Source organism: Pleurodeles waltl, chromosome 3_1, assembly GCF_031143425.1.
Source record: "Pleurodeles waltl isolate 20211129_DDA chromosome 3_1, aPleWal1.hap1.20221129, whole genome shotgun sequence".
Taxonomy (NCBI): Eukaryota; Metazoa; Chordata; class Amphibia; order Caudata; family Salamandridae; genus Pleurodeles; species Pleurodeles waltl.
Genome location: NC_090440.1, coordinates 411,747,265 through 411,772,181, shown reverse-complemented (window position 1 = coordinate 411,772,181; position 24,917 = coordinate 411,747,265). Strand labels below are relative to the sequence as shown.

At 46.6% G+C, this 24,917-nt stretch overlaps 1 long non-coding RNA gene across 1 annotated transcript in view; it reads left to right on the top strand.

The window, feature by feature from the left end:
* Nucleotides 1-24,603, top strand: part of LOC138284164 (uncharacterized) — a 36,556-nt gene extending 11,953 nt beyond the window's left edge. Inside the window, exon 3 of the long non-coding RNA XR_011201354.1 lies at nt 24,591-24,603. This is a non-coding gene — a long non-coding RNA (uncharacterized lncRNA). The remainder of the gene's footprint in view (nt 1-24,590) is intronic.
* Nucleotides 24,604-24,917: the final 314 nt, after the last annotated feature.

Below are 24,917 nucleotides of genomic sequence, written 5' to 3'. Positions count from 1 at the left end.
CATGATTCCATACACTCTGGGGGCTCCTTAGAGTACTCCCAGTATTGCTCCAACCAGTCTTCCAGGGTCTGCAAGCAGCCCATGCTCCTGCAGCCCCTCAGACATGATTCTGCCCTCCTGCTGCTTAAACCGCTCATGCAGGGGAATGCAGAACAAAAGATTTCCTGTGGGAGAGGGGTGAGACCTCCTCTCCCTTGGAAATAGGTCTTACAAGGCTGGGGAGGGGTAGCCTCCCCACACCACGTGTTTGCTTTGAAGGCCACATTTGGTGCCCTCCTTCCATAATCCAGTTTGCACCAGTCCAGGGACCCCTGGTCCCTGCTCTGGCACGAAACTGCATATAGTAAAGGGGAGTGACCACTCCCCTGCCCATCACCACCCCAGGGGTGGTGTCCAGAGCTCCTCCCCGTGGCCATTTCATTCTGCCATCTTGAAAACAAGATGGGCGGAGCCCCCTGGTAGCATCTGTCTGGTCAGGTTAGGCAGATGAGATCAGTGACCCTCTCTGATAGATGGCCACCTTGCAAAGAGACCAAGCCCCTTTTTGGGCTATTTAGGGACTCCCTTGTGGGTGGGTCCCCAGATTTGGCGTGCAAGACTCCACCAGGACTCCTCTGCAACAACCTCTTCTGCTCCTGGCCACCAGAACCGCTGCTGGACTTCACAGGAACTGAACTAGACTGCAACACCTAGAAAACCTCTCCTTGCAACATTGTTTCCGCGGCTCCAACCAGCAACCTGCAACATCTCCGCAGCTGTGCATCCTCTGGGGTTGGCAAGACTTAAGGAGTCACTCCCCTGCATCTGCAGGCACCTAAGGCAAGAACATCCAGCTGCTGGGATCTCCTGTCCTCTGGACCTGCGAAGACTCTCAAACACAGGTGGTGATTCTAAGGGGTCCCCTGGGCCCTCTCTGCCTTGTATCCATCTTTGGAGACGGTGAGCCGTTGCCTCTTCCTCCAAGACAGAACCCCTGTGCACCGCGACTGTTGCAGTAACCAAGGCTTGTTGACTCCTGCTCAGAGGGAACTTAAGGATCCAAGTAGCCCCAGCCCCCAGCACTCGACCTCGGCAAGGGCAGTCTCTTCTCTGCTGCTCCAGTGACGTGGGATTCATCTTCAGGTGTGCTGCCTTGGGCGTCACTGCGACTTACTGTGCCTGCTGCCATTGATTTGCTTGTGGGGGCTTTGGCTGCATCTGCTGGCTCTCCTATCTTCTGAGGGTCAGCCCAGACTCCCCTTCATAGGTTGAGTCCCCAGGACCTTGCTGGTCCTCTTCAGCTCTGCAAATCTCCAACAGCTGCAGTTGCATTTGCTTATGCTTGGTGGTGGTCCTCCTGGCCACTGACCCGTCTGCAATCCGGCGACCATTGACAGACAACTCCTAGGTGACTTCGGGTACTCCTGTGCAGCTCCTGGATTTCACAAGTGGTCTTCTTCCACCATCATTGATCGGATATTCACCCGCAGAAGGAGGGGCATTGCCTCCTGGCCCACCTGGACACTCCTGCGTGTCCCCTTCTTTTATAGGTCTTCTTCATGCAGAATCCACTGGTGGGTGTACCGGCTTGGTCCTGTTCTTGCAATATTCCATTTACGAGCCCCCATGATAGCCTATGGGATGACCAGGTAACGTACCTCTGGTCTCCCGGTCCCTGGGATTCTTCTAGATACTTACCTCTTGGGGTTCCACTCTCCCAGCCCTTGGCTAACTACTCCATATCCTCTTGTGGGGGACACATTCTCGCATTCCACTTTTTTAGTATATGGTTTGCCCCCCCCCCCATAGGGTCCTTGCTATTTTGTGCTATTTCCTAATATTTACCTGTGCCTATTTTGTGTTTACTTACCTCCAGAAAGGGTTTTGCCTATAGTAATCTAGTTTGGTGTTCCTGTAATAAAGTACCTTTATTTTTGCAACACTGTGTGGTTCCTTTCATGTGTGAAAAGGTTCTGTGTTAACTACTGTGGTATTGCAAGTGCTTCACACTCCTAGATAAATCTTGGCTGATCACCACAGCTACCACCAGAGAGCCCTGGCTACTTCGACACTGTAACACTATCTAATAAGGGTTGCCTGGACCCAGTATAAAATGTAACACCATAGGTATCCATCACAGACTGGGCCAGCCTCCTACAATGGTGACAGTGGTGGGATAAGACACTTGCAATTGCTTTACCACTCTGTCACCAGTAACTTTCCACAGAAAAGGTCACTACTAGTCTTTAGGAAACACTACACTTGGCATTAGCGATTTCTAGACCTCTGGTTTAGGAAAGTTGGGGGCCTAGCATAGCCCTTTCTGTAATCTTTTAGAAAGTCTAGACACTCAGAGTAGGTAGGTGCACCCACACTACTCTGGGTAACATGCCTTCAGCAGAAGACACAACCCAGACCCCAGAAGCTAAGTACGAGGGACCCACTTTTCAGGAGTTGAGGGAGTTATGTGCCTCTTGGAAGGTGGAAACAGGGAGAAATCCCAACAAAACTGTTCTCCTGGGATTGCTCATTCAGTCTGACCTTAAACATTCAGGGGGCCAGGAAGAGCAAGAAGTAGAGACTGACCCTTCAGTGTTAGACAGGATAGACTTAGATCCTACTCTGGAGGGTCAGGAAGAATCTGGGCAGGTGCGGCTTCTTTGCATGGACGAAGGAGCGTCGCCCCCTGGCTAAGCCAGGAGATAAAAGATAAAACGATATTTAATTATCATTTTATCTTTCATCTGCTGGCTCAGCCAGCAGTGTGTTCAGAGTGGGGCGGGGCTGAGCTGTGGGAGGTGGGGGTGCGGAGGAGGGGAGAGTGCACTAAGTGCTCATGTGTGTTTGGCCGGCCGTCTCAGGCCGGCCAAACACACATGCACAGCCAAGCTGGAGAAACAGCACAGACGCCAGTCTTGTGTCAGAGTGACACTCCGAGCCATTCACACAAATCCTGACGCTGCTTACATGCTATATTTAGGCCAGAGGAGCAACGTGGCAGGAGGCAACGACGACAGAAAAAAGGAAAGCTTTTTTATTTTTTTATTATTATATATTTTTTTATTGACCCCCCACTCCTCCCCCCACCCCTCCCCTTGAGATTTGCAGTGGCTGCCGCTAAATCTAGGGAACACCACATTCCTATTGGGAGCACTCATGGTAGTGAGAATGGGGGGACAAACAAGTAGGCCTACTTTTTTGCCCAGGGGTTTGGTGCAAAGGGTTTCCAGGAGGAGGGATAGATCCTCCTCATCAGTCTACCCACATGTCTCAGCAGCATCTGATGAGACTAACCACTCCGGCTCAGGAGGGGAATCACTAGATAGGGAATTCAGTAAACTGAGACTAGAAGAGAAAAGAATGAGGCTGCAGCAGCAAACGTTAGCCCTAGATAGAGAGGCCTTGGCAGTGGAGAGGGAGAGACAGAATTTGGGGGTGATAACCCATGGTGGCAGCAACAGCTTTAGAGAAACCAGGATCAGGGAGGACTCCTATGAGTCTGCAAAATAGTCCCACCTTACAAGGCTGGGGTTGACACCCACAAGAGGATCACTGCCTTGGAGAGGGCCTGTAGAGTACAGAAGGTCCCTCAAACACAGTGGGCAGCCATCTTCTGGCTTTCCTTTCCTGACAAGGGTAGGGGCAAACTCCTTACTGTCAGGGAGGAAGATGCAGTCAATTATCAGGCACTTAAGGATGCTCTCATTGAGGGGTTTGGGTTGACCACAGAAGAGTATAGAATAAAAACCAGGGAAACCAGGAAGTAGTCCTCCCAGGGTTGGGTAGATTTTGTGGACAGCTATGTCAACGCGCTGGAAGGCTGGTTACATGGCATGATTATCAGGGCTTGTACAATCTTCTTATGATTGCGCACAGTCTTAATAAGTGCATTTCTAAAAACTGCATCAACATATGGTAGACTCAGATCTGACCACTCCCCACGATTGGGTAAAATGGCAGACACATAGGTTCGCACCAGAATGGGTAAAAAAACTCACACTGGGGGTGACCAGAAAAAGAAGGATTCTTCCAACAATCAGGACAAAGATGGGGACAAATCTAATGATAAAAATGAGTCTTCACCAGGCCCACAAAACTCTTCTGTGGGTGGGAATAAATCCTCTTCCTCCTTCCACAAAAATCTTGGTGCTACATCTGTAGACAAAAAGGCCACAGGGCAGGTGACAGCATCTGTCGTAAAAAGAGCACCAAACATGCTACAACCACTACCACTTCTACCCCTGGTGTCCCTACCAATAGCACTGGTAGTAGTAGTCAGTCCAAGGGTGTAGCTGGGTTCACCTTGGGGACTGTAGTGGGTTATGGGTTAGTCAGGGAGACCACTGATGCAGTGTTGGTCTCTGAGAGTTGTACAGGCAGCATGCCCTTATCAATGGTGTTGAGGTGGAGGCCTACAGGGGCACAGGTGCCAGTATCACAATGGTGACAGAAAAACTGGTGTCCCCTGAACAACACCTACTTGGTCACACTTACCAAGTCACTAATGCTCAAAACAACACTCAATGCTACCTCATTGGTTGTTGTTGACCTAAGCTGGGTGGGGGGGGGGGAGTTACTGGCCCAAAGAAAGTTGTGGTATCCTCTGACCTGCCTGTAGAGTGTTTACTGGACAATGATTGGGATACTCCAGCCTGGGCTGAAGTGGATTTGGAAGCCCATGCAGCAATGCTGATCATTCCCTGGGCATATCTTTGCAATAACAAGAGCACAATCCAAGAGACATGGAAAGCAAGGAGCACTGGAGCCTGGAAAAATGGCCCTGGAGACTCAAGCAGGGTAAAAAATTATCCCCTGTCCAGGCTTCAGGTGAGGATCCCACTCCTCAGGGAGAGGATTCTGGCCCTTGGGTGGAACCTACACCAGAGGGTCTTAAAGCTGATACAGCTGAGCTCTTACGTGCAGGGGACCCACCAGGGAGGAACTTAGCCAGGGACAGAAGTCCTGTCCTTCTCTGGAAAGCCTGAGATAGCAAGATGCTGCTCAGGAGACAGGGGATATCAGTGGGACCCGTAAGGTCTACTGTGACAATGGCCTCCTTTATTCTGAGGCAAGAGACCTGAAACCCCAGGGAGTTGGTCGTTCCTCAAACGTTTAGGGAGTTCCTATTGACCTACGGACATGATATTTGTCACTCCTGTATTACCTGACAAGCCAGTGGTAAAACAGGCGGCACTCCAAAGGCCCACCCAATTCCACTACCAGTGGTTGGGGTACCCTTTGAGAGGGTGGAGATAGACATTGTTTGCCCCTTAGACCCTCCGACTGCATCTGGGAACAGATTTATACTGGTGGTGGTGGACCATGTCACCAGGTACGCAGAGGCAGTTCCCCTTTGGACCACTACAGCCCCTGCAGTGGTCAAGCCCCTCCTAGGAATTTTCTCCAGAGTGGGCTTTCCTAAGGAGGTGGTGTCAGACAGAGGTACAAACTTCATGTCTGCATACTTGAAAGCTATGTGGGAGGAATGTGGTGTAACATATAAATTCACCACCCCTTGCAATCCACAAACAAATTGTTTAGTTGACAGATTCAACAAAACCTTAAAAGGCATGATCAAGGGACTCTCTGAAAAACTCAGGAGGAGATGAGATGTCCTGTTGCCTTGTCTCCTTTTCGCCTACAGGGATGTTCCACAGAAGGAAGTGAGCTATAGTCCACTTGACCTGATGGTTGGACACCCAGTTAGGGGCCCTCTTGCTCTTATAAGGGAGGATTGGGAGCATCCTCTCAAACCCCACAAGCAAGACATAGTGGATTATGTACTAGGCCTAAGATCTAAAATGGCAGAGTACATGAAGAGAGCCACCAAAAACCTTGAGGCTAGCCAAGAACTGCAAAAGCAATGGCATGACCAAAAGGCTGTGCTGACTGTTTATCGGCCAGGACAGAGAGTGTGGGTTCTGGAGTCTGTGGCTCCCAGGGCACTCCACGATAAGTGGAGTGGGCCCCACACCATTGTGGAGAAGAAGGGTGAGGTCACCTATTTGTTTGGCCCCGGGCACTCGTAGAAGCCCCCATAGGGTGCTTCATGAGAATCGCCTGAAGCCTTATTATGACAGGACTGACATGATGAAGGTCAGGCAGAAGAGAGTGACCCTCTCTGACCTCTTTTCCCACAACCCAGTTAATGGTTCAGTGAAGTGAGTAGTTCTTGCTGATTTCCTCTCTGACCAGCAACAATCTGACTGCAGAAATCTCTTCAGTCAGTTCTCACAACTGTTTTCTTTGACCCCTGGACAAACCACCTGGTATGAACATGATATGGACACAGGTGGCAGTCTGCCTGTAAAAAGTAAAATCTATAGGCAGTCTGACCATGACAGAGAATGAACCAAAGCAGAAGTGCAAAAGATGCTTGAGTTGGGAGTCATTGAGCCTTCAGAGAGCCCTTGGTCTAGTCCTGTAGTGTTGGTACCCAAGCCTTACTCCCAAAATCGAAAAAGAGAAATTAGGTTTTATATTGATTACAAAGGCCTCAATTCAGTCTCCAGGACTGATGCTCATCCAATTCCAAGTGCAGATGAATTAATAGATACTTTGGCTGCTGCAAAGTATCTCAGCACATTTGACTTGACTGCAGGATATTGGCAGATCAGGTTATCTGATGCTGCAAAAGCCAAAACAGCATTCTCAACACCTAGTGGGCATTATCACTTCCCAGTGATGCCCTTTGGTTTGAAGAATGCCCCTGCAACATTTCAAAGGTTGGTGAACAAAGTTCTCCAAGGCCTGGAACTCTTCAGTGCAGCTTATCTAGATGATATAGCTTTCTCTAGCTCCACCTGGGAGGATCAACTGGTCCACCTTGGAACTCTACTAGAGGCCTTATAAAAGGCAGGCCTCACTATCAAGGCATGCAAATGCCAGATTGGGCGGGGAAACGTGTTTTGTTTGGGCCACCTGGTAGGTGGAGGCGAAATTCAGCCACTACAGGGCAAAATCCAAACCATCCTGGGTTGGGTTGCCCCTACCACTCAAACCCAAGTCAGAGCCTTCTTGGGCCTAACTGGGTACTACAAAAGGTTCATAAAAGGATAAATGACCTCACATCCAAAAGGATGCTAGCTGCTAGCTAGCTGCCATAAAGCCTTTGATGACCTGAAACAGGCCATGTGCTCTGCCCCCATTCTAAGACGCCCTGACTATTTAAAACAGTTAATTGCCCAGACAGATGCTTCTGAGTTAAGGATAGGGACAGTACTCTCTCAACTTAGTAAAGAGGGCCTGGATCAACCTGTGCCTTTTATAAGTAGAAGGTTGACCACCAGAGAAAAGAGTTGGTCGGCCATTGAGAGGGAGGCCTTTGCTGTGGTCTGGGCCTTGAAGAAGCAGAGGCCATACCTGTTTGGCACTCACTTCCTTGTTCAAACAAACCACAAGCCACTCCTATGGCTTAGGCAAATGAAAGGTGAAAATCCCAAATTGTTGAGGTAGTCCATCTCCCTACAAGAAGCAGGAAAGAATCTCCCTTAGAGTGAAGGAGTCACTCCGCTGCATCTGCAGGTACCTAAGGCAAGAACGTCTGGCTGCTGGGATCTCCTGTCCTCTGGACCTGCGAAGACTCTCCAACACAGGTGGTAATTCTGAGGGGTCCTCTGGGTCCTCTCTTCAATCCAACTTGGGAGACAGTGAGTCCTTGCCTCTTTCTCCAAGACAAAACCCCTGTGCACTGTGACTGTTGCAGCAACCAAGGCTTGTTGACTCCTGCTCGGAGGGAACATAAGAATCCAAGTAGCCCCAGTCCCAGCACTCAACCTCTGCAAGGACAGTCTTCTCTGCTGCTCCAGCGACCTTGGACTCATCTTCAGGTGTGCTGCCTGGGCCTCACTGCGACTTACAGTGCTTGCTGCCAGTGAGTTGCTCGTGGGGACTCTGACTTCTTCTTCTGGCTCTCCTGTCTTCTGAGGGTCAGCCTGGACTCCCCTCCAAGGGTCAAGTCCACTGAATCTTGTTGGTCCTCTTCAACTCAGCAAATCTCCAACATCTTCAGTAGTATTTGCTTGTTGTTGGTCCTCCTGACCACTGACCCATCTGCAATCCGGTGACCATGGAGGACAGCTCCTAGGTAACTTCAGGGACTCCTCTGCAGCTCCTCTACTCCGCGGTTGGACTTCATCCACCACCGTCTACCCGGATCTTCACCCACAGAAGGGTGGGCATTGCCTCCTGCCCCACCTGGAAACTCCTGCGTGGACTGGACTCTGACCCCTTCTTTTGCAGGTACTCCTCATACAGAATACACCGTTGGGTTCTGGCCTGGTCCTGTTCTTGCAATATTCCATTTAAGAATCCCCATGTTAGCCTATGGGATGACCAGGTAACTTACCTCTGCTCTCCTGATCGCTGGGGGTCTTCTAGATACTTATCTCTTGGGGTTCCACTCTCTCCCAGCCCTTGGCTAACTACGCCATATCCTCTGGTGGGGGACCCATTCTCGCAATCCAATTTTTTAGTATATGATTATGCCCCTCTATAGGGCCCTGCTATTTTGTCCTATTTCCTAATACTCACCTGTGCCTATAGTGTGTGTACCTACCTCCAGAAGGGGGTTTGCCTATAGTAGTTTAGTTTGGTGTTCCTGTAATAAAGTACCTTTATTTTCGCAACACTGTGTGGTTCCTTTCATGTGTGAAAAGTTACTGTGCGACTACTGTGGTATTGCAAGTGCTTCATACTCCTCCTAGATAAGTCTTAGCTGCTCACCATAGCTACCACTAGACAGCCTTGTCTACCTAGACACTGTAACACTATCTAATAAGGGTTGTCTGGACGTAGTATAAGGTGTAATGACATAGGTGTCCACCACACACTGGGCCAGTCTGCTACACTGAGGCTTGATGGAAAGCTTGTTATCAGTTAAGAAGCCTAAGTCCTTGGCTTTGGTTACCGATGAGAGAGTCTCCCCCAGCGTAGATGGCCAGTGTTGTGGGACCCAGAGACTGGGAGTTTTGCTTCAGTGAGTTGTTATTCATACAGGTAGCCACCTGGGCTAAACAAGGATTTAAAGAGTTGGATCTGTAACCCTGTGGGGATGAGAGAGAGAAAATAATTTGGGTATCATCAACAAAGGAAAAAATGGTAAGACCCTTCTACTCTGCCATTTCTAGCAAGTGTCGCACATAGATATTGAAGAGGACTGGATTTACGGTTGATCCCTTTGGGGCTCCAGGTGCAATAGCATGGCATTTAGACAGAGTTTCATCAAAGAAAACTTGAAAGGAGCGATCACTTAGAAAAGAGGAAAGCCAAGATAGAGCTTTCTCCTGAATCCCCAACTGCCTTAACCTTTCCAACATTATGGCATGGGACATGGTATCAAACATAGCACTAAGGTGTAAAATAATCAAAGTGGGAGAACCATTGCATAATTCCGCTCCAACGGAATAGAATCCTGTTGCAGTGAGCAATTAACAAGGTTAACCAAGGAAACCAATATGTCGGGATTTAGAAGACAAAGCTTTGCTGGAGGAAATTAATCCTGTGTAGACCTTTGTGAGAAAAGGCCTCTTTTTGACATGGTTAGCCCTCACTTTTTGTCTGATGTTGGATGTGGCCTAGAAGTCGTACTGCCCAAGGCCCCCTCCTAACCAGGTTCCCTGGGCCACAGCTCTTTCCCTAAAACTGTGATGATGCATTGGCACAATTGGATACACCCTTAACTACCACTATAAGTCCCTGGTAAATGGGTACCTAGGTACCCAGGGAATGGGGTACTATGGGTAGGCCCCAGAGAGCAGCAGCACTGATTGTGCCACCCTCTAGGGCCATGCATTCAGATGCACCCAGCACTTCCATTGCAGGCTGAGCATCCTGGTGCAAGCCTAAAACACAAATTCGACATGGCACACTGCCTGTGTGCCCTGTCCACCATGCACTGCATTTTCTGTGGGTAAGACACACCTCTGGCAGGCTTTAGAGCCCTAAAGCAGGTTGCTCCATATTATATCTGAGGGCATAGCTGCATGAGCAATATACCCACACTGTGTCCTTGCCACACCTGGGACATGGTGAGTGAACAGAGCAGCCATTTTAGTGCATGTGCTGGACACTGGTCAACATGAGTTTCCCTGCTACATGATGGCAACTATGAACCCTGGGTTGTTTGGTATCAAACACCTCAGAATGATAAATCCAAACCGGTACCAGTATTGGATTTATCCCTAGACGTACCCAGGGGACACATTAGAGGCACCGCCTGCAAAAGCTAACTGCCCTGGCATGGTTGCTGACTGGTTCTATCCAGCCTGCCATCTCTAGACACCCAATATACAAACCTTGGGGGAGAGCCCTGTATCTCTGGTTTGCTAAACAATGCCCTTCCTGGGTGGAGGAGCTAACGCCCCCTCCCTCAGGAATGAGTACTGCCCTGGCGGTGAGCTTCAAAGGGCTTACTGCCTTTGAAACTCGACCCACAGGCCTGCTGCTAGAAGCCGATGGTCATCCCCTTTGCAAACCCCCACTTTTGGCGGGAGCAAAGGCAGGAAACCACAAAAAGGGTAGGAGCAGTGACCCTACCTGGCATGCACCACCCCTAAGGTGTTGCTTGCAAGTTAGACACTCCACTTCATTTTCCTCCATCTTAGATGTAAGGAAAATAGCCAATCAGGTTTAGGGAAGTGACCCTTCCCGCATGAAGTGGTTATTACATAGGGTGTAGCCATCCAAAGGTAAGTGTCCCATTGGACACTACCAGGTACCCCCTAAAATGGCCACTAAATTCAATATTTAGTGGGCATCCCTAGACCAAGAAATCAGATTTGAAGGACACAAAAAACACCAGCACAAAAAAGATCCAAGGCAAGAGAACTGTGGACCTGCTGCATAAAGAAAAGGTGCCAAACCCTGACTGCTGCACCCAGGACCCGACAATCGCCACTTAGGAGCTGCTGGACAATTGGACTGACCTCAAGAAACCCAGAGGACCTCCAGGCTTCACCAGTCGCAACAATGCACCTCCAGAGTGCAGGTACCATTCTGCAACAACCAAAGAACCAGCAACCAAGTGAGGGTCACTTCACTGACTGGCCACTAACTCCAGAACCAGAAGTTGCAGCAAAGAACAAATGCCACATCAACAACCAAAAGGACTAACCCTGTAAGTGTGCCACGTTTGGTGGCACTCTCACTTAAAAATGCTCCTAGAGGAATTATTTAGATATTATATGCGTACATATGATCCAGTCTTCAATTAATGAATAAGACAACTCTGTACTGTTAAAATCCAATATATTACTCAATAGGATTCAGGAAGTTCAAACAAATGTACAACAGTTCCAACAAATGTCCATTTCATAAACAACAACACTGTATATAACCCCTCTAGATCATAAGATTGAATCCCAACTGCAGATCCAGGAAGGGGTTATAACCCTCCTCATGATACAGTTCTGAACAATAATTGCCTGGTTTTCAGTCCCAGTTCAAGCAATATCATGGACTTTCAATTCAGCTTGTCAAATGAGAAGGTCATGTCGACATTTCGGCCTGTAGTGGCAGTCAGAGGTCTATCAGACCATCATCAGGACTCAGTGTTGTTAAATAATACCTACACATAAGAAACATTAATTAAATAACAGTACGTGCAATCTATTAAATCACACAATGTGTACCACCTGTTGAACCCAAAAAAACACCATAATACAGGTGTAGATACTAGTATAAGCCACCACCTATATGACAAGGAAAGTTAAAAATACTTTAAAAACATAGAAAACATGCACCATAAAGTACACTGTGTCAGGCTCCCAACCAGAATAGCTATGTTCTGCTACTTACAAAAGGTTGCAAAAATAGGCTCTGTAGCAATACACCAGGGGACTTCAACCTACAAGCCCAAGTAAAAAAATCTACAAAGACTAAAATATTAGAATTGCTTAACTGTCATAGAACATAAACTCTAGAAAAACTCTGCCTCCATGGCAGCGTACTCATACCTTTTAAATATCAGACCGCTAGCGTCTGTCTCCATCTACATCCGCTCAACACATGCGAGTCAGAATCAAACATTGCTGGCCTTCCTGGTGATTTTAAATAAGGAAGTGAAAGGTCATGTGACCACTCCAGTGACTATGGCGGCCATCTTAAACTGGTAAAAATACCTAACCAATACCGAGAGTTTGGAAACTGTTGTAATTATTGTAAGTATACTGTTGTGGACCTCAGTAAGTTAACAAATAAAATATCCATCTTGGCCATCAGCGCATTCCATGTTAGTAAGATACACACGCTGTCTGTCTCCCTATTACAGAGCATTCAGGTAGTCACATGTCACATGACCAATGCAGTAACTGTGGCTGCCCTCTTTAAATGTAATAATGGCCCATCTAAATACTCTCCAATACTAACTCTACTTTCACAACCCTGCTGTATGTAGCCCCAGAGTCTAGCTTCTCCATAGAACAGATAGAAAAGACCCAACCAATTATTCTCAGGGCATTATTAGCCATCAACCACAACAACCAATACAGCTACATGTCAGAAATGAAAGTACAGATAAAGGGACTCAGCCCTCATACCAACCATAAGAAAGGAAAGGACACAATAAGAAACCCTGAAAGGGACCATATCCTCTCTAGTAGAGCTGCTGTATATCGATCAGGGCCCGCAATTGCAGGCACAGAACCATGAAAGGCAGTTAAGATCCATAACAGTCTCTCTGGAATGCATCACACTAACTGTTCAGTTCACGATAGTCTAGCTACGACGTTGCTAGTATTTGCCATTCCACCTGTTGATTCAGACCCTTTTTAACTGTATCTGCAAGCCAAATCCATCGGTTTTCTTTAATGGTCTACAGGTGGTCCACATTTACACGTCTTTTCAAGGGTTTTATAACATCAAGTACAAACCAGTGCATATCGTTGGGGGCATGTTTCATAAGATTGTAATGTTCAACCATAGGAGCATTCACAACATTACACCATATTCGTGATTGATGTTGAATAATCCGTTTTCAGACCTCCTGAGTTGTTTTACCAATGGAAAACAAAGAACATAGGCATTGAATACATTAAATAATATTTTTAGAGCCAAAATTAGAAAAATGTTTCAGCTGCCAAGTTCTCTCATTTAGACAACATGTTTTTACAGTTTTAGTGGAAGCACATGCACTGCAATTCCCACATGGGTAACGTCCAACCCATGGTGTTAGCCCTCAGATGTTACTCAGTGTGCGTGGTTCTGGTTCAATGTAGGCCCTCACTAGACTGTCTCTCAAGTTTTTACTCCTTTTGAAGACAAAGAATGTTTTCTCAAGTAGAATATCAAGCGAGTCTAATAAGTGGCATTTTTTTAAAATAATCTTTTAAATTCCATTTGACTCTAAACCAAAAGTTGTAACACAAGTCATATGAGAGTGAACAGCTTTCGCTTTGACCTGGAGTAAGGCTTGTCGATCGTAATACCAGGGACGTTTCAGGGATTTTTTAACCAGTCTACAGTATATGGATAGCCTCATTTGATCAATTTGGACATTAGAGTCTTGGCTTCCAAAAAATAGTCGTCTTTCTTGGTGCAATTGTGTTTAATCCTTAAGAATTGCCCAAACGGTAAAGTGTACCTTAAATTCCTGGGATGATGGCTATTACATCTCAGAAGCTCACATACAGCTCACCCTCATCAACTGAAATTCTTAAATCGAAAAAATGAATGGGATGGGTATCATACTCCAGGGAAAGTTTTAAGTTGGTATTTTGATTATTAATCCATTAGGGAAACTGTAGTAAGTCAATTATTGGACCATGCCAAATAAAGAAGATGTCATCTATATACCAGAGCCATTTTGTGATGTAACTGCCATAAGGATTATCTCTGTTACAGATGGTGTACTCTTCAAAAGTGGCCACATATAGATTTGCAAGATCAGGAGCAAAAATAGCTCCCATCGCTACTCTCTTTATTTGTGCAAAGAACTCATCATTAAATAGGAAGTAATTGCGTTCCAATGCAACCTGAGCACAACTTGTCATAAAATCAGTGGGGACCCTATGAGGTCTTGGTCTAGAGTCAAGAATGGTGGTAATTACCTCAAGTGCCTCACCTTGTGGAATATTGGTGTATAGGTTTTCTATATCCATTGTAACCAAGATGTCACCCTCAGGTTTAAAAGAAGCCCCTTCTATTTGAGTGATCACTGGCAGACTATCTGTTGTGTATGACTTGGTTAGGGGTACAAACGGTTTGATGAAAAAAATCAACACATTCTGCAAGTGGTTGTAAAACAGACTGGCAGCCAGCCATGATGGGTCTTCCTGGTGGTTTCTTAGTATCCTTGTGGATTTTGGGTAGAACATAAAAGGTTGCTATGGTAAAATCATCCTTATTAAGGTAGTCATATTCCATTTTGCTTAACCACCCACCATGCAGACCCTTATTGGTCACTTCGCAAATTTCACTGATGGATGGTGTAGGGTCTTTCTTTAATTTGTTGTAATGTGAAGAATTAAGTAGTTGTTTTAAAACGTCCTGTTCATAATCTTTTCTATCTTGAATAACAATGCTTCCTCCTTTATCAGCAGGTTTGATAACTATATTTTTATTGCTGGCTAGGGAGGATAAAGTTTAATTTGGAGCTCTAGTAAAGTTGAACTGCACATATTTATGTTCTTTGAATACTCTCTCTACCTCAAACAGAACAGCATTCTCAAATGTTATGATTTCCTTTGGCATCAAGTTAGTCGGAGGAAAAAATGTAGAGGCACATCGCAAGCCTGTGATACTTTCTGGACTCACATGTGGATTTTTGGTAAACCACAATTTAAATCTCAAGGTCCTAAAAAATGTATATAACTCTATTTGAGTACAAAATGGGTCATTCCTATGAGTTGGCACAAAGGATAGACAAGTACTCAGAACTTCAATTTCTTTAGAACCTAACTCGTGGGAGAACAAGTTGAAGAGTGGTACCTCCTCCAAACCAGGATTATGTGTCATATTGTCTACCACTCCTAACATTGATTCCTGGTTTGTCTGAACCTTGGGGTGTATTGGTTCCTGAACCACCCCGCCTGAAGTTCCTTACCCTTCCACATGCTGGTCTCTGGCCCCTTTCTAAAAACGTTTGTCTAGAGGTGGAGGCAGACAGAGTTGTCACTGTCAGAATCACTCGTAGTATCTGAGAAAGTAACAATATGTTTCCAAGTACCACCAGTATTTACTGTACCATGTTGGTAAAAATCTTTGTTTAGATATGGATATATGCACTCCTTACTATCTCTCCTAATGTCTTTTTGTAACTTATCTTTTTTCTTCAGGATATTAGTTCTTTCAAAATCAGAAACGGGAGCTTCTAACGTTTTTAGAGTTTCCTTAGCATTGGTTATAGCTTGATCCTCCAAGAACTTTTTTCTAGCTCTGTAATCTCTTTTTAAATCCTTTCTATATGTTTTAGAGCTGTTTCTATGCTGAGGGCCATCCAACTTCTTGAGCATTTGTTTGAAACAAAACTGAACCCAATTTTAAATTCCTCATCATCCACAAAAATAATCAGAATATTCCGTTCTTGTAATCCCACCAGGATAATATTTGCATTTAAACAATCTGTTAAAAACTTGGCGTGTAGGTCAGTCCTTACCAGTTTCTTATGCAATTTTTCTAGTTGGGCCAAAGTGGAATCCTCTTGTGTATGTAAAATTTATGTCCTCTGTTGTCGCAAAAGAGATGGGCTGCTGGCTTGGTGGCACTGCGCCCTCCAGTGGCCGTACCGTGTCAATACCCTGAGTACTGGTCGGCTGATGTCGAACACCAGGAAAACCATCCCACCCGGGGCTGAAAAAGGACCAGGAGGAAGCCCCAGTTCTGGGACTTTAGGAACACCCTGGACCTCCTGCCAGAGTGCCCCTGTTGTCTTGCAAGTGACCCTTCAAGAGACCTACCTCCAGATCCAAAGGGCATCTTTGCACACAGCTCCTGGATCACCAATTTGCTCTGCACCCGGCCGCCCTGTGCCCTGCAGCAAAGAATGTGCTATGCCCTAAGGGTCCCTCACCCCTTGCAACCTTGACACTTCAAAGGGGCCTCAAGGATCCACCTCTAAACTAACTTGTGCAGTGCCTTTCCAAGTGATCCCCCACAGTGGCCCTGCACCAGCTCCAGAACATTTTCCAAGCTGCTCCCGCCAGAACCAGGAGCCACCCAAACTTCTCCAGCTGGCACAGTGTACCCACCAATGACCTCGACCAACCTGCAAAAGCAAAACTTGGTAACTCAACTACACGATTTTATAAGTATTTTTAAAGATGGCTTCCATTGATTCCTAAGGTGCGTAATTACGCACAGAAAGACTATTTTCTTTAAACTTCAAAAATCTGTATCTCCAAAAGTACTTAACCAATTTTGAGAATCTTGGTTTTAAAATGTATATAAAAATCTGAAGTGTTTTATAAATTGGTCTCGAGTTATTCCTTCGAATGATACTGTGAGAACAACAAATGCTTTGCACTTCTCCAAGACTGTCCCAACCGCTCGACCAAGCTACCATAAACATTAGAGCATTAGGTGATCTAGTTTTTACTTCTGTAAACCAACGTGTGGTTGCCTAGACCCCCTGCACAGTGTGCCTAGCTTTGCATACTACCTAGGGGGCCAGCCTCCAACAACCCTGATTTTATTGTTTGAATCAAAGACATGAATGCGGGTAGATCAAGACTGTCCCAAGAAGTCAAACTATGACTGGTGGCAAAAGTAATGCTTGAACGCAAGGTATTTGTGGCTGAAAGCAGAAAGATGGGAGCTGTATAAAACAAATCTCAACTGTCTTTCAGCGGAGTCCTGAATATCCTGCACTAACGAAGAAAGAAGCCAGAATTTCTCATTGGGCCTGTGATAAGACAGACCTGAAGATGTCCTACCTGGCTCAAACAGCTCTTTAACTATTTTTAAAAGAGTTCTAAAGCTGTTGGGTGCTGAGGTAATCTGATCGGCATAAAACAAGGCCTGAGCCACTGCATTGGCCATAATAATTCCTTGGTGCCAACATATATATGTGTTTTACTGTATCATCATAGTTGTGTTGCCAGAGCCTTTCCAGCCTCTTTCAACTAGTTTTTTGCAGCTATAATTCCTCCGTGTACCACCGAGCTGGTGGACAGAGCCTGACGGAACGCCGCACACTAAGTGGAAGGACAGTGTCTTAAAAATTACGCAGCCATTCCTCCATTAAATTCTGATCAGATATAGTATCACCCACTGCTACCTGTGAGCTACTCACAGGTAGCAGGAAAGCAACCAGTATCTCACAAGATACTCATTAGAGAAGCCTGTGTTAGAAGCTATCATTTAAAAGAAGTTGACGGCAAAGCAACCAGTATCTCACAAGGTACTCATTGAGGAAGCCTGAGTTAGAAGCTATCATTTAAAAGAAGTTGATGGCTTACGCTGGGCAAGGCATGTGACCATTCTGCTTACAGATTTGAAGATCTCCAATGTATGGGATGGCCCTCCCCTAATTGGGCCTGATACTAGTTGGATTGTTAAGGAGGCATATTGGCTACATAAGTCTGGTATCATAATCAGTATAATCAAAATTGGTCCCATCTAACTATCTGGCTATTAACTCTACTGAGATCAGTCTTACCTTGACCAACAGCAACTGAATCACAATTTACTATACATAAACTTTAGATTAGGGATCTGTTAGAAATGGGGTCTTTGGTTGGAAGTCAGGTTACCCCGTGTCCAAGCAAGGACCCTCACTCTATTCAGGGCAAAAGAAAAACACACATGGTTAACCCCCACTCACACCCTTGCTAGCTTGGCATGAGCAGGCAGGCTTAACTCAGAAGCAATGTGTAAAGTATGTGTACCAACACACACAGTAATACAGTGAAAACACTGCAAAATGGACACCACACCAGTTTAGACAAATAGGTAATATTTATTTAAATCAAACAAGACCAAAACAACAAACATCCAACATACACAAGTCAAGATATGAATTTTCAAAAGAATAAGAGTCTTACTCCATAGAAAACAATGGAAACAATGATTTTACACAAAGTACCTGGTTTGTGTAAAAAAATAAAGCTGCACAGGCAAGCATGCGTTGGAAAAGTCAGCGATGTGTCGATTCCTTACTCGCAAGTGAGACCGCGTGTCGTTTCTTCTCCGGTCGGGTTGGCGATGCGTCGTTTTTCTCCCTCGCAAGAGAGCAATGCATCGATTTCTGGACGGCACACCTCGGATCCACGCAGGTTCGGGATGACTTTGACCCCCAGGGACCATGCCTGAGAAATCCATTCACACAGTGTTTGAAAGCAGGTGTTGCATTGTTTCTCCAGCCGCAATGCATCGGTCGCCCAGCCGCAATGCAGGTGGAGCATCTATTTTTGCCGCAAAGTGTGTAGCGTGCCATTTTTCGGCCACGTTGCAGGTGGTGCATTGAAAATTTTCTTGCACGGTGTTCTGTGCATGGATCTCAGTCCTTGTTCTGTCAGCTTCACCTCTCAAGGGCCCAGGAACTGGATGGAGCACCACTTGGCAGGGCAGGAGTCTCAGCAGAGAGTCCAGGTGCTGGCAGAGGAAGTCTTTGACAGCCTGAGACTTCAAAACAGGAGCCAAGCTCAGTTCTAGCCCTTGGAGATTCTTCTCAAGCAGGAAGTCCAGTCTCTGTCCCCTTTCACAGGCAGAAGCAGCAACTGCAGGATAGCCCAGCAAAGCACAATCACAGGCAGGGGCAGCATTTCTCCTCAGCTCCCCTGCTCTTCTCCTTGGCAGAGATTTCTCTTGATCCCAGAAGTGATCTAAACATCTGTGGTTTTGGGTCCGCTACCTATACCCCTTTCCGTCTTTGAAGTTGGCAAACTTCAAAGGAAAGTCTCTGTTATTCACAGGATCCTGTCTTGCCCAGGCATGGCTCTAGACACACACCAGGGGGTTGGAGACTGCATTGTGTGAGGGCAGGCACAGCCCATTCAGGTGTAAGTGACCACTCCTCTATCCACTCTAGCTCAGATGGCACATCAGGCTATGCAGGCTACACCCCAGCTCCCTTTGTCTCACTGTCTAGAGGGGATTCACAAACAGCCCAACTGTCAGTCTGACCCAGACAGGGAATCCACATACAGGCAGAGTCACAGAATGGTTTAAACAAGAAAATACCCACTTTCTAAAAGTAGAATTTTCAAACTAACAATCTAAAAACCAACTCCACTAAAAGATTTATTTTAAAATTGTGAGTTCAGAGCTAACAAACTCCATATTTCTTTCTGCTCCCAAAGGGAATCTCACTTTACAGTTATTTAAAGGCAGCCCCCATGTTAACTTATGAGAGAAATAGGCCTTGCAACAGTGAAAACCAAGGGTGGCAGTATTTCACTGTTAGGACATGTACAACACATCAGTACATGTCCCACCTTTAGCATACACTATACCCTGCACATGGGGCTACAGAGGGCCTACCTTGGGGGTGCTTTACATGTATAAGAGGGGAAGGTTTAAGCCAGGCAAGTAGGTTCACTTGCCAAGATAAAATTGGCAGTTTTAAACTTCAGACACTCCAGTGGCAGGTCTGAGCCATGTTTACAGGGCTACTAATGTGGGTGGCACAACCAGTGCTGCAGGCCCATTAGTAGCATTTGATTTACAGGCCCTGGGCACCTCTAGTGCACTTTACTAGGGACTTACTAGTAAATCAAATATGCCAATCAGGAAAAAGCCAATTACACATACACTTTACATAGGAGCACTTGCCCTTTAGCACTGGTCAGCAGTGGTAAAGTGTCCAGAGTACCAAAAACAGAGTCCAGCACACAGTCGAAACATGGGAAGCAGATGCAAAAAAGACAGGGGAGACCACACCAAAGATGGCAGGTCTAACAGGAGCCTTCCATATAAACCTGTACAACGAACTTGAAAACAATGACCTTTGTAACTGTAGTCTGGGAAGCAAAACACTATGTTATATTTTTAGTTTATTTGCACTAAAACTCAAAGGCCAATGCAAAAATGGTTCCTCTCACTTTGTAAGAATTAAGGCTTATGATCTTACCCTGATGCCTTTGCACTATGTCATGGAACAGATGAAGCTTTAATTTTTGCTTCAGCTGCCTCTGTTGCAGTCTGCGTGGCTAACGGTGAAGAAGAAGCATAGAGGCATTTTAAGAAACATTATTTGCATTTTGAATTTTAACTAAAATTCATTCCATAGTTAATAATATTTGTATTCTTCGTGTGTGTAAGAAACTGTTTTTTTTTATTGTGTCATGTTTTTGAGCTTCTTGGAACTGTATTTTTGTCATAACTATCTTAACATATTTAATAATTATCTACCTTATATTTACATCTAAAATAATACATTTAAACAAATTGTATGCTGTTATCTGTAGGAAGAGCTCCAAGTGGCTCCTGTAGAGGTTGAAGACTGAATTCCGGGGACCTTACAGCAGACCATCCGTCCACTTTGCTACAGGAGGTCCAGGCTCTTTTGGAGAAAAGTGCCACAAAGAGGGTTCTGGTCTCGGAAATCAGAATTGGGTGCTTTTTCCTAATGCTGAAGAAGGGTGTAGTTTTTTGCCCTATTTTAGATCTTCGACCCCTCAACTTCTTCCTGCGAAAGGATAAATTCAAGATGCTCACACTGGCCCAGGCTCTCTGTGCCCTGGAGACTGCATGGTGGGGTTAGGCTTGCAGGATGCCTATTTTCATGACCCTGTCCTCCAGGTCCACAGAATCTACCTGCGATTTATGGTGGGTAATGAAGGTTTTTACAAAGGCGATGGTTGTTGCAGTGCATCTTTTGAGGTCATGGGTACTAGTGTTTCACTACCTCAACTAATGGCTGTTGAAGAAGGGCTGGCAATACTGTTATGTTATGCATATTTGAAAAGTGCACTATCATTAACGACGGTATCGGGGGCTGAGCAGGTGTGCTGGACTCATCCCGAGGTCTTGGGGAGGATTACTTGAACAGCACAATCTGGAGGGATCTTTGAACGGTGGGGCAGACGAGTGCAGTTGACATTGCCTTGCAGATCATGAACGGTAACTGTAGGAAATTGGGTTATTTAGTTGTGTGGCCTGTACAAGTAATAGATCCATGTTGGACATGGCACTTCTTGGGGAATTTTCCTAAAATGTTTTGCTTTTTTTTTTCTCCCAGTGTTTGCTGACTCTCTCTGAGTGACCTAGGAAGCCGGGCACTTCTCCACTGTATGGCAGTGGGAAAGTGCACAGGACCTTTCTACATATGTTAGGAAGGGGCGGGTACGGCATGGCTGAAGTGCTGTACCCAGGAGGCCCCTGTAAAAAAAGTACCCTACATACTCAGGGCAGGTACAGCCCTGGCTACTAGGGGGATGTTAATATTTGAGTGTCACCCCCAAAAAGACTATCAACCATGTCTTAGGCCCGATTGGGTCGGCCGGTGGGAGCACTAGTGTGCCTCCGCTTAGGGTGGTAGCCCCTATGTGGGGGCCACACCTGAGCCAGGCTTATGCCTCCCCTGGAGGGCCCTGAAGATGGGCCAGGTGGTAGGCATAGCACTGGGCAGGTATAAAAAGGGTACTCTGCTCTGGTAGTGAAGACCCCACGTGGGTGTTCCCTACCTAGGAGGGGTCTGCTGCACCCATCGGATGGGTGGGTTCCCTAGTAGTGCCTTTGGGCCCTGGGCACTGTCTCTCTGTCGGTGCAAGGTGGAAGTGAGCGCACATGTCCTTTACTGGTTAAGAGGTGGCGCTGACCAATGTTGCAGAACCTGCCATGGCAGGCCCCGGGGTGTTCACTTGCACCAGAGGACCTTTGGAGGCACCGAGCCTGGCCCAATAGGTATGGTGTGCCTACCTACACAATGGTGGATTTATATATATTAAGTCTGGCATAGCTGGCCTCAAGGTGCCCACCTGAACCAGGGCGTCAAACCAGTGGTGAGTTTGGCACTAGCTTGTGTGCACATACGGACACATGGGTGGTTTTCTATATAGATATTGGTTCTGGCATCACGTTCCAGGGTGTGCACACTTGCACACGGGGATTCTAAAATGGGTTTGAGCCTAATAGCGCTGGCCTGTATAGGCACACTTAGCCCCTTTGTGGTGGTTGTAACCTAAGTGTCCAGCCTTCCTCTGCAGGCTTGTATGTGCTCAAGGGCACATGTGCCCTGGGGTTGTGGAACACCCATGCCTCTTCACACTGCCCATGAGAGATGCTCTTCCCATAAGGTAACATGGGAGAAAAGAGTCTTATTAGATTTGGATGTAATAGTGGATTACAGAGGAGCAGCCTCACAATGTTTGGTATCAACAAACCTCTTCTAATGGTAAAGGTGGTTTTATTATTAATGCCCTAGAAATGCCAGTTCTATGTTCTAAAATGCTTTGTGTGTCCTGTAAATTCAGCTTCATTCCACTGGGTGCAGGGGAAGACCACATGTATATTCCCCAAGCAACGTCTATAAAACTTGGGCATCCAGGACAACAGACCCCTGCCATTTGGGGCCTAGGATAAATCGATTGGTGGGAGAGGTTTCTGACACTTCGCCTCTCTGAGCCAGAGAATGGCCACACTAAAAGATAAAGGTCTACATTCCACGTCCTCGTGGTGGGTGGAGAGGAAATGTAGGAGAGACATCTGTGGTTCAAAGGAGAACCCTTTGAGCCACCTCTAACTTCAAAGGCACACTTTAATATAGCTAGGGGTACTATCCTTCAGCAAGGCAGAGTTGCATCTATGGCAACATGGGATCGGTGCTGCTGGACTGCATGGTGTACACTGCCAGAGGAATCTGTTGTGCACAGGAGGATAACTGATCCGCACACCCTTCCTGTATTGTGGCTGGCCTGAGCCGACTCCCTGCTGTTGTGTCATAACCCGAGGTGTGCTCCCCAAGGGCAGGTTGGCTGTCCCCTGTTCTCTGCAGAGGTCTCAGGAACATCAAAGACTTCTTGTGAGGGATTTACATCGTCTGGCCAAACCGTGTGGAGAGCGGTGCCCTTTTCTGCCCCTACATTGTATGCTGGAGTCCACCGGGAAACAGTGACATCAGCGCAGACTAAGTATTGTGTCTGGAGACCGGAGTTGCCTGGTGCGGAGCCTGCAAGTACTGCCCGCACTTCAGGTGAGTGGCCCTTCATCGTGGGGCCACTACATTCCAAGACACATTCTGCTGCGAGTGGGATCACCTGTTGCGGGACCCCGAGTAGCCCGCTGTTGTTGTGTGAGTCACATTTCCCGTTGAACCCTCAGTTGCATGTGCTTTGCGTGCTGTGCCCCATTCATAGGCTGCAACCCTCCAAGGTGGGGATGCAACTATAGTTGTGCTCTACACTGCCTTGTTTGTGATGGCTGAACTTGCATTGAAGTGTGTAACCGGGGAGTCTGGTGCGACTAAATTCATCACGCACCAGACGTTGTGCTCATTTGAGGGAGGTAGGGAAATGAAGTTCCATATATGACCGGATGATCTAGACCGACTCAAGTCATCGACCTCTAAACGTGCATCATTCCAGAGAGGTGCAGGATTTACGTACTTTATGGGAGCATCCGGGAGTGTCTGGAGCAGTTTAAGTCATCATGCACCAGACTAGTTTCTCCTCCTGGGAGGTACCACATTGGGAATTGTCTTTGGAATGATTGTATAATCAGGGGCGAATTAGGTCATTGGGCTCCTGACGTTGTGCCTGATTTTTGTGGATGTACAGCACTGAGCACTTTTCACTTGGGAGAGTAACAGTCTGGTGTAACTCAAGTCTTTGTGCACCAGACACAGCGCCTCCTTGTAAAGGGGGTGCTGACCAAGTAACTTGTCGTGTGCAACCGCAATTGTCGAGGGCAACTCAAGTCAACACGCCCCGATGGTGCACCACCGTTCTGGAGGTGCCGAAATTGGTAACTATTTTGTAACGCTGACTGTCTGGCTGGGGTAGGCGCTGCGGTGGCTAATGGGCGGCCTCAATGGCTCTCCCCATGTGTGTTGCAGACCTCTGAGTGAACCTCCCACTGGGAGCCCAACTGTCTACTTGCTAATTGTTGCCAGATCGGCTGTTGTCTTTCCTTTCCCTCCTTCATTTTGTCGCAGGGATCCTGAGTAGTGTGTCTAGGGCTATGAGCGGCCTAGAATCCAAGGGAAGGTTGAATCAATCTCTGGTTTGTGGTGGGGTGGGATAGCCAAAGCTAGTTGGTGGGTGGAGGGTGGTTTGGGGCCCAGGGTGTCTGCAAACACAGTGGCATCCACTAGCCAGATATCAGGGCACCGCATAAGGGTGCGTGCCGGGAACGCTTGTGTACATGTGTGAGTGCACAAGCTGACTGATACCCATTGCACCGCCAGGCAGTACAGAGTGTTTGTGCAGGTGTAAGTGTGGGTGAATGCAAAGGCAGCACTGTGGTGTTGCTGGTCATGTTCTTCTTCCAAGGAATTCCTGAGGTTGGCATTACAATGTACTAGTGTGGCCTAGGCTGCAGGGCTATGTAGAAGTGTTACAACCTGTCGTAGGCTGGCCGACATCAAGCACACAGGACTAGTTGAGTCTATTTGTAAGTAGTGTTTATTTTGTTTTACAGAGCACTTTATGGTGAGTAAGTCTGTGGTATTTGGTGTTGAATGTCTCCTCCAGTCTTGGTGGACTAATCTCGTCTTCTTCTTTCTGTTTTCTCCATAGGCCTCTCGGGAAGCATTTGGGGACAGAAGAGGAATAGGTACGGTAAGTGATTGGGTAAAGCGCTCTTTTCCTCTCTTCTTTTACTCTCTCTCTCTTTTTCCTAGTTCCTTGTTTCTGCTCTTTCCTTTTCTTTTCCTGTCTTCCGCTCTTTTCTTCTCTTCTCTTACTCTTTTTCTCTCTCTCTTCCTTGTCCCTTGTTTCTGCTCTTTCTTTTCTTATCCTGTCTTCGGTCTTTACTCAGATCTGTCTGTTGGCGTTTGATTCTGTCTGTTTTCTCTCTTTCTTATCGTATATGTTCTTTTCTCTTTCTATTTTCCTTGTTCTCTT